General features: G+C 38.1%; 1 pseudogene; it reads left to right on the top strand.

The window, feature by feature from the left end:
* The first annotated feature begins 7,355 nt into the window (after positions 1–7,355).
* LOC140515779 (cyclin-dependent kinase inhibitor 3 pseudogene) lies at positions 7,356–7,912 on the top strand (annotated as a pseudogene).
* The last annotated feature ends 522 nt before the right edge of the window (positions 7,913–8,434 follow it).

Genomic DNA, 8,434 nt, shown 5'->3' with positions numbered 1-8,434 from the left:
ATGTGTAGAAAGGCATGTAAACCATTTAAGACTTGCCTCAAAAGATGTTTCTTAGCCATAGTGAAAGCATAATCATATTTGAAACCTTTTTATTGGAACTTGTCATTTTTAGATGCTATGGGACTATGAAGTGACTGTTCTTCTGAGTCTAATGCCAGGTATGGGTAGCAAGAAAGGAGATCTGAGCCTCCAATACATGATGTTAATAACCTGGTGCGATGCTGGTATGAGCTGCAAAAGGTGATCTCATGAGAAGGTTGGGAGAGGGGCTGTTCAGCCTGGGCTGAGGTAGGATTCTCATGACTCAATTTCCCCACTGACACCTGGCAGACTTTAAGCCTGACTGAATGCAAGTGGACAATCTAATCCTGCCTGGAACTGACATGAAGCTGGGGAGATATCCCTGCAATATCCCTTCTATTGGTGGCAATTTCCTATAGTCAAAATGTTTGTAAGCTTAATACCAGATCTATTCAGTTATAGATTATTGGTAGGGGAACATCCGAGGTTAAGTCTAAAATTAACCTATCAAGCATAGGACTTTAGACCAACAACAATAAGTTAGGGTCCTTTAATTCTTAGTAATACTGTGGAGACAACTAGGTCAAGAGATTGTGAAGTTAGCAACATAAATATTATTTGTGCCTCAGTTGGTTAACGTTAAAAAAAAATCTTTTGTGGTCCATATTGTAAATGCTCTAAAAAGATGTATCACCTGACCAAAAATTTTAATTATTTTACCTGTTATAAACTGTGCCAAAAAAAGAAAAATTAAAATAAAAAATAATAAATAAAACCATCTCCTAGATTTATTTATTAGTTCAACGGTTTTCTTACTTTAAATTTTTATTAATTTCTACTTTCATTTTAAGGATTTCCAATTTAGTGTTTAATTGGGGATTTTTAATTTGTTCTTCCATTTTTTTTGTTGAATGTCCATTTCATCAAACTACTCTTCCTCTGTTTTATGAATGTAAGCATTTAGAAACATAAAATTTCCCTTAAGTATTGCTTTGGCTGCATGCCATAAATTTTGGTATGAGGTCATTCTCTTTAATGAAATTGTTGACTTTTTCTATGATATTTTCTTTTATGCACTCATTCTTTAGGATTAGATTATTTCATTTGAATTAATTTTAATCTATGCTACAGCCCTTTATTCATACAAATTTTATTGCATTATGATCTGAAAAGCATACATTTAATATTTCTGCTTTTTTTACATGTGCTTGTGAGAATTTTGTGTCCTAATGCATGGTTAATTTTGGTATGCTGCCATGTACTGCTGAGAAAAAGACATATTTCTTTCTATTCCCATTCAATTTTCTTCAAGTATTTCCCATATCTAGCTTTTCTAAAATTCTATTTATCTCCTTAATTTGAGAGGAAAGGGTTGAAGTTTCCTTCTAATATTGCTTTTTCTTTCTGTAACTCATTTAATTTTCACTTTAAGAATTTGGATGCCATACCATTCGGTGTATATATGTTTAGTATTGTTATTGTATATGACATATATATGTCTTATAGTAGAATGTGGTTTCCTTGCTTATCTCGTTTATTAGATCCATTAATGCTTTTGTTTTGTTTGCGATCATGATTGCTACAGTGCCCACCACACGCAGGGCACTGTGGGACCATTTTATGCTTCTCTTAAGTCTTGTATTTGAAAGCCAAATTTTCTATTTAACTCCATAGTTTTTTCACCAGGAATGCTAGAAACTCCTTTATTTCATTAAATATTCATTTTCCCGATGAAGGATTTTATTCTGTTTTATTGGGTAGATGATTCTTATTTGCAATCCTTTCTCCTTTGCAGTGTGAAATGTTATATTCCAACTCCCCCAAATCCTTTTATCATAAAAGTTGCTAAATTTTGGGTTACATTAACTGTGATTCCATTATATTTGAATTGTTTCTTTTTGAGCGTTTGGAGAATTTTCTCCTTGACCTAGGAACTCTGGAATTTGGCTAAATTATTAACGCGAATTTTCATTTGGGGATGTATTTCAAGAAGTGATTGGTGGATTCTTTCAATTTCTATTGAATACTTTGGTTCTAGGATATCAGGACAGTTTTCTTTGATAATTTCGTGAAAAATGATACCTAGGCTCGTTTTCTATCATGGTTTTTTAGTAGTTTAATAATTCTTAAATCTATTTTTTTCATTCTTTCGGTTTTGTTTTGTAATTTCTTAGTTTTTCATGAAGTCATTAGCTGTGAGTTGAATAGGAAGGTATGATATCAAAAAAATAAAACCAAGGAGTGAGAGAAGTATATATTGGGAGAAGAAAGGGAGATATGGAATGAGGCAGGTTATCCCTCACGAAAGAGGCAAGAAAAAGATTTTTCTTTTTTCTTCCTTTCTTTATTTTAAGTTTTCCACATTCATTTTCATAAAATTTTGAGTTCCAAATTTTCTCCCCATCTCTCCCCTCCCTCCACCCCAAAATTCCTTACATGCTGATTACCCCTTCCACCAATCTGCCCTCCCTTCGAACTCCCCTCCTCTTTCCTTATTCCCATCTTCTCTCTTGTCCTGTAGGGCAAGATATATTTCCATACCCCACTACCTATATTTCCCAGTTGTACACAAAAACAATTCTCAACATTTGTTCCTTAAATTTTGAGTTCCAACTTCTCTTCCTTCCTCCCTCCCCACCCCTCCCCACTGAGAAGGCAAGCAATTCAACCTAGACTATACATGTGTAGTTTTTTAAATGACTTTGATAATAGTCATGTTGTGTAAGACTAACTATATTTCCCTCCATCCTCTCCTGTCCCCCGTTTCTTCTATTTTCTCTTTTGACCATGTCCCTCACCAAGAGTGTTTACTTCCAATTGTTCCCTCCTCCCATTTGCCCTCCCTTCCATCATCTGCCTGACCCTGCTTATCCCCTTCTCCCGTACTTTCCTGTAGGGTAAGATAGTTTTTCATACCAAATTGAGTGAGCATGTTATTCCCTCCTTAAGCCAAATGTGAAGAGAATAAACTTCACTTTTTCCCTCTCACCTCCCACCTTTTCCCCTCCATTGAGAAAAGCTTTTTCTTGCCTTTTTTATGACAGATAATTTGCCCCATTCCATTTCTCCCTTTATCCTCCCAAAATATTCCTCTCTCACCCCTTAATTTTATTTTTTTAGGTATGATCCCTTCCTATTCAACTCACCCTGTGCTGTCTGTCTCTCTGAGTGTATGTGTGTGTGTAATCCCTCCAACTACCCAGATACTGAGAAAAGTTTCAAGAGTTACAAGTACTAACTTTCCATGTAAGAATGTAAACAGTTCAACTTTACTGAGTCCCTTGTGATTTCTCTTTCCTCTTTATCTTTTCATGCTTCTCTTCATTCTTGGGTTTGAAAGTCAAATTTTTTTTCTACCCTGGTCTTTTCGTCAAGAATAATTGAAAGTCCCCTATTTTATTGAATGATCGTTTTTTCCCCTCAAGTATTGTACTCAGTTTGACTGAATAGGTGATTCTTGGTTTTAATCCTAGTTCCTTTGACTTTTGGATTATCACATTCCATGAGCTTCAATCCCTTAATATAGAAGATGATAGATCTTGTGTTATCCTGATTGCATTTCCACAATACTCAAATTGTTTCTTTCTGGCTGCTTGCAATATTTTCTCCTTGACCTGGGAACTCAGGAATTTGGCTGCAATGTTCCTAGGAGTTCCCCTTTTTAGATTTCTTTCAGGAGGTGACTGGTGGATAGAATATCAAGGCAGTTTTCCTTCATAATTTCATGAAAGATGATGTCTAGGCTCTTTTTTTGATCATGGCTTTCAGGTAGTCCCATAAATTTTAATTGTCTCTCCTGGACCTATTTTGCAGGTCAATTGTTTTTCCAACGAGATATTTCACATTATCTTCCATTTTTTTCATTCTTTCTGCTTTGTTTTGTAATTTCTTGGTTTTTCAAAAAATCATTAGCTTCCATCTCTTCCATTACAATTCTTAAAGAATTATTTTCTTCAGTGAGCTTTTGAACCTCCTTTTCTACTTGGCGAATTCTGCTTTTTAAAGCATTCTTCTCCTCATTGGCTTTCTGGATCTCTTTTGCCAAATGAGTTAGCCTATTTTTCAAGGTGTTATTTTCTTCAGCATTTTTTGGGTCTCCTTTAGCAAACTATTGACTTTCTTTTCATGATTTTCTTGCTTTGCTCTCATTTCTCTTCCCAATTTTTCCTCTTACTTGATTTTCAAAATCCATTTTGAGCTCTTCCACAGCCTGAGACCACTGCATATTTTTTTTTTTGGAGGTTTGTGGTGTAGAAGCCTTGACTTTTATGTCAAGCACTGCAAAGAGGATCTCTCTTCCACAAGATGTCCCTTCTTGTGTATGCCCTTTCTTTGCTGTGATCCTCTGTGGTCCTTTCCTAGAATGATGATGAGGACTGTCTCCATCAGCGCCACATCCTCCATTTTGGGTTTAGGCCACTAATCTTTTCTTCTAAATCTCCTTCCCACAGCTGGGTACCCTGATCCAGAAGGAGCTGAGAGAGGCTCCCTTTTCTCCTTCCCCTAAGTCTGAATTTTCTAACCCTTCCATAAAGGCAGATGAGCAACCTCCTTGAGGTTCACAGGGTTGTCAGGGCCTCAGTGACTTTCTCTGTGTCACAGAGTCAGTAAATGGGTTTGTGTTGCATGCAGGGCCTGAACCCACAGGTCCAGATTTTGTTATTGACTGTGCATTATGACGTGGTCTCTCTCATTGGAGTCTAATTGAAAAGAGCTGTGTTTTCATTGGCATCATACCTCCTTTCCCCAGAGACTTCTTGTGACTTAGTAGGATGTGGTGGGTGGTGGTTTGGTTGTTTTTTGTTATTTTCTTTACTTTGTCCCTTAGAACTCAAAGCCTGATCCAGATAAACATGGAAACTACCACTCTCTGCCCCATATAAAGGCCCCAGGGTCCCCCTGGTAGGACCTTAGGAACGTAGGCCCAATGTAGCCATTTAATGGAACCTGCTTCTCTGCATTATGACCCCATGATACACCTGAATATAATGAATAGTAATTGTCATTATAAAGGAATTATTAATGCTATTTTAATGGCAGGCACATGATTGAATAGACTTTGTCTTCTGTGAAAATCCTGGTTTAATCTGGGAGTTCTTAACACTTGTTGTGTCATGCAGCCCTTTGATGAAACTTCTGGATCCCTTCTCTGAATCATATTTGGAGAGGCATTCAGGAATGGAAAATCCATTTTTCTTGGAATGTGGTTTTCAGGATATGTACAAAACAAAGTCCCAGAGCTCAGGCCAAATGAGGCTGGTCTAACCCAGGCTTTGGAAGGCCACAGTGTCATGTTCTGCTTTTAGGATGGCAGGGCTTTGATACTGACAGGTTATCAAGAACAAGATTGACCTAATCCCTGCCTCCCCACCCCCCAGTCATTTTTTCAAAACACCTGCCTTGTTGTGATAATCTGTTTTGTCAGAATGCAGCTAGCACATTGGCATTTTTCATGGCATCAATCAATTCTTGTTGTTGTAACTGGGAAGTGTTTCATCTTTATATCTGTCACGAATGGGTTGACAATGAATAAAAAATCTCCACTAGGAAGATTTGTTAAAAAGTCAAAAATTGTGCCCAAATTTTTCCAGTGTAGTCTTCTTTTAGGAGAAGGACCAAAGCTTTCTTAGGCCCTCAATGTCTTGCTATTTGTGATAGCTTCCTAAGATTACCGGCTCCTCTCACCAGGAGGGAGTCAGTAGAAGCACTATTGATGCAAATTTATATTTCTCCTCATTTTTGTCATTTTCAATATGGGGGATTGACTTTTTGTCCAAAGTGACTGAAGAGATCCTCAAAGTCTTGACCTGAACAGGTGTGACATGATACTGCCTGGCTGATGGGGTCAATCATCAAGGAAATGGGTAGAAAGCCTCCTTACTTTTTAAAAAATCGAGTCAAGACAGAAACTCTGATGTGTTCATTTTGCATCCCAGGTGGTGTGTTCGGTACTGGGCACCCACTAAAGTCCTCTGTGTTAGACACGGCAGCTCTGAGCAGTCAGCCGACCACTTTTCAAAGAGCTCAACTGTGCTGGTTTCTGGGTCTGAAGCATTTCACTCCTTAAAAATACTTTCACAAGAAATCATTTGAGGACAGGAGGCATTATTTTTTTAGATACTAAACGCTACTTCCTTAGAATGTTAGGTTGAGCTTTCATGTCAAACACTTAGGCCTCTTTAGAGGAAGGGAAAAGGAAAGTGAAGATGTTAATTAATCAGTGATGATTTAGGATGACACAAGCCTTCCAGAGTGAAGCAGGAGATGAGTGTTTAAAATCTCCTCAGAGAGATTCCAGCCAGGTGGGCCATTCTTTCTTTTCAGTCATTGTTTGCACAGCACTATTAAATTTCTTTTAGTCCCCAGGCCTCTTAGGTCAATGTTTGGTGATACTAAAGATGGAACACAAATGGACCCACTTTTCCAGGTGATTGGCAATCATCTGAACTCACTTTTCTTTTCTTTTCTTATGGAGAAGTGTGGACAAGTGGTCTTGTCGATCATAAGGAGATCTCCACAAACCAGGGAGCAGTGTCTCTCAGTCATAAGGTGGTTGCTGCTCTGAAAGCAGTGATTTATTCTCTGGACACAACAGCAGCTGTGCCTCAGTGGCCACCCCTCCAAGTCCGGTAATAACTGCTCTGTGTTCCTAGATTAGACCTCTGTTCAGTCAGAAGCAAGAAGTAGACAGAAGTGGGGAGATGGGGCTAGGAAGAGCTGTGCTCTTTTAGAGTATATGATCCTAGGCCAGAGACTCCTTAAACTGTAGTCTGCAAATTGGTTCTTTTCAGATTTTGATAACTGAACGTCAGCATTATGGGTTTTCTCTGTCATTCCATTTTATGCATCTGCAACTGTGATTTTGAGCATCTGTTTTGCGTTGAATATAGTTAGGCCTTTTGCTAAGCCTTGGGGATAGAAAGACAAGTAAAAATACAATGCAATCCTTTCCCTTAAAGAGCTGCATGCCAATGGGAGATGGCAGTCTGTATGTGGAGCTTACAAGCAGGAAGGGCATGAGGAGAAGGTGCCCTCTCCAGGACATGGTGGCCAAATTAGGCTTAGATACCAATGAATTCTGGCTGGTCCAGACCCTATGACACAGGATCCAGGACACACACTGAACTGGGAACCTTCGTTACGAATTTGAGGATTCCCCTTTGCATGAAGCAGGGTGTGCAGATGGGGATGGAGAAGCCAAAACATGCACTCGGAACAACGAAGCTTGTGTGAATGGTGCATCTTATAGGTCCAGAGGGACTGGCACAGATGTGTTATCAAGATGAAAAAAAAAACTTTTAAGTATGGGATAAGACAGCCTCGTTGTGGAGATGATGAAGGTGCCCAGGACAATGTAGTAGAGTGAGTTTGACTCATCAGATGAAGGAATAAACAGACTTCATTTCAGTTATCATAGTAAACCTTTTGACTTGTTCATTGTTCTCAGTTTCTAAGTTTATGTTCTTTTCCGGGTTGTAAATTCAAAGATGTTAGGAGAAATCTTCAAAAGGACATGGAAGAACTAAAGAAATATGTTATGCAAGATATATTTGTGTTCCGTTCCAGAGGAGAGCTGTCAAAATATCGAATACCAAACTTTTTAGATTTCTTTCAGCAGCCTGAAATTATAACTTACCACCATCTTATCCCAGATGGAGATGCCCCTGACATAGACCAATGTTGTGGAATCCTGCAGGACCTTGCAGTCTGTCTGGAAAACAATCAGAAAACCTTAAAACATTGTTATGGAGGACTTGAGTCATCTTGTCTTGTAGCAGCTTGCCTCCTATTACACTTACGTGATCCAGTATCACTGAAGCAGGCAATTGACAACCTTCGAAATTTAAATAGATCTGGGATCATACAGACCATAAAACAGTTATCTCCATGATTTTTGAGGCAAACTGGCTGCATATCTGTCAACAAGAAACTCTGTATCAAGATCTGTACCTTGATAAAGAACTAAATCAACTTACTACACAGAAATAAGGTCCTTTCTGTAAATTTATATAGTCATCAGAAACTGTTTGTAGCATAACCAATTCAAATGTAAATATGCCTATACAGGTTTTTTTTTTTTTGACCTTGTGACAGTTTTCATTTTGTGTTCTTATTTGGGGATATTAGATGCATAAAAATATCCTTCCTGTAAATGGGCTCCTTGTCTGTTTGTACTGTATTGTGTGATTGCATTCAATATCATTTAGACATTTGCTGTGATCCCTGTGTAGTGCTAATTAAGAAGAAGAATAGAAACCAACCTGTTCCTTGACTAGGAGAAGACAGAAAATTCCTTGGTTACCTTGGTGCTTGATTCTCATTGATCGTGATTGACTTGTTTCTAATGGTCTGCATAATATTACATAATTTGTCTGGTTTCACCCCCTCTCTATGTAGTGCCCCAGCTGAATTT

Source organism: Notamacropus eugenii, chromosome X (assembly GCF_028372415.1).
Source record: "Notamacropus eugenii isolate mMacEug1 chromosome X, mMacEug1.pri_v2, whole genome shotgun sequence".
Classification (NCBI taxonomy): domain Eukaryota; kingdom Metazoa; phylum Chordata; class Mammalia; order Diprotodontia; family Macropodidae; genus Notamacropus; species Notamacropus eugenii.
This window is presented reverse-complemented; position numbering and strand designations above follow the sequence as displayed.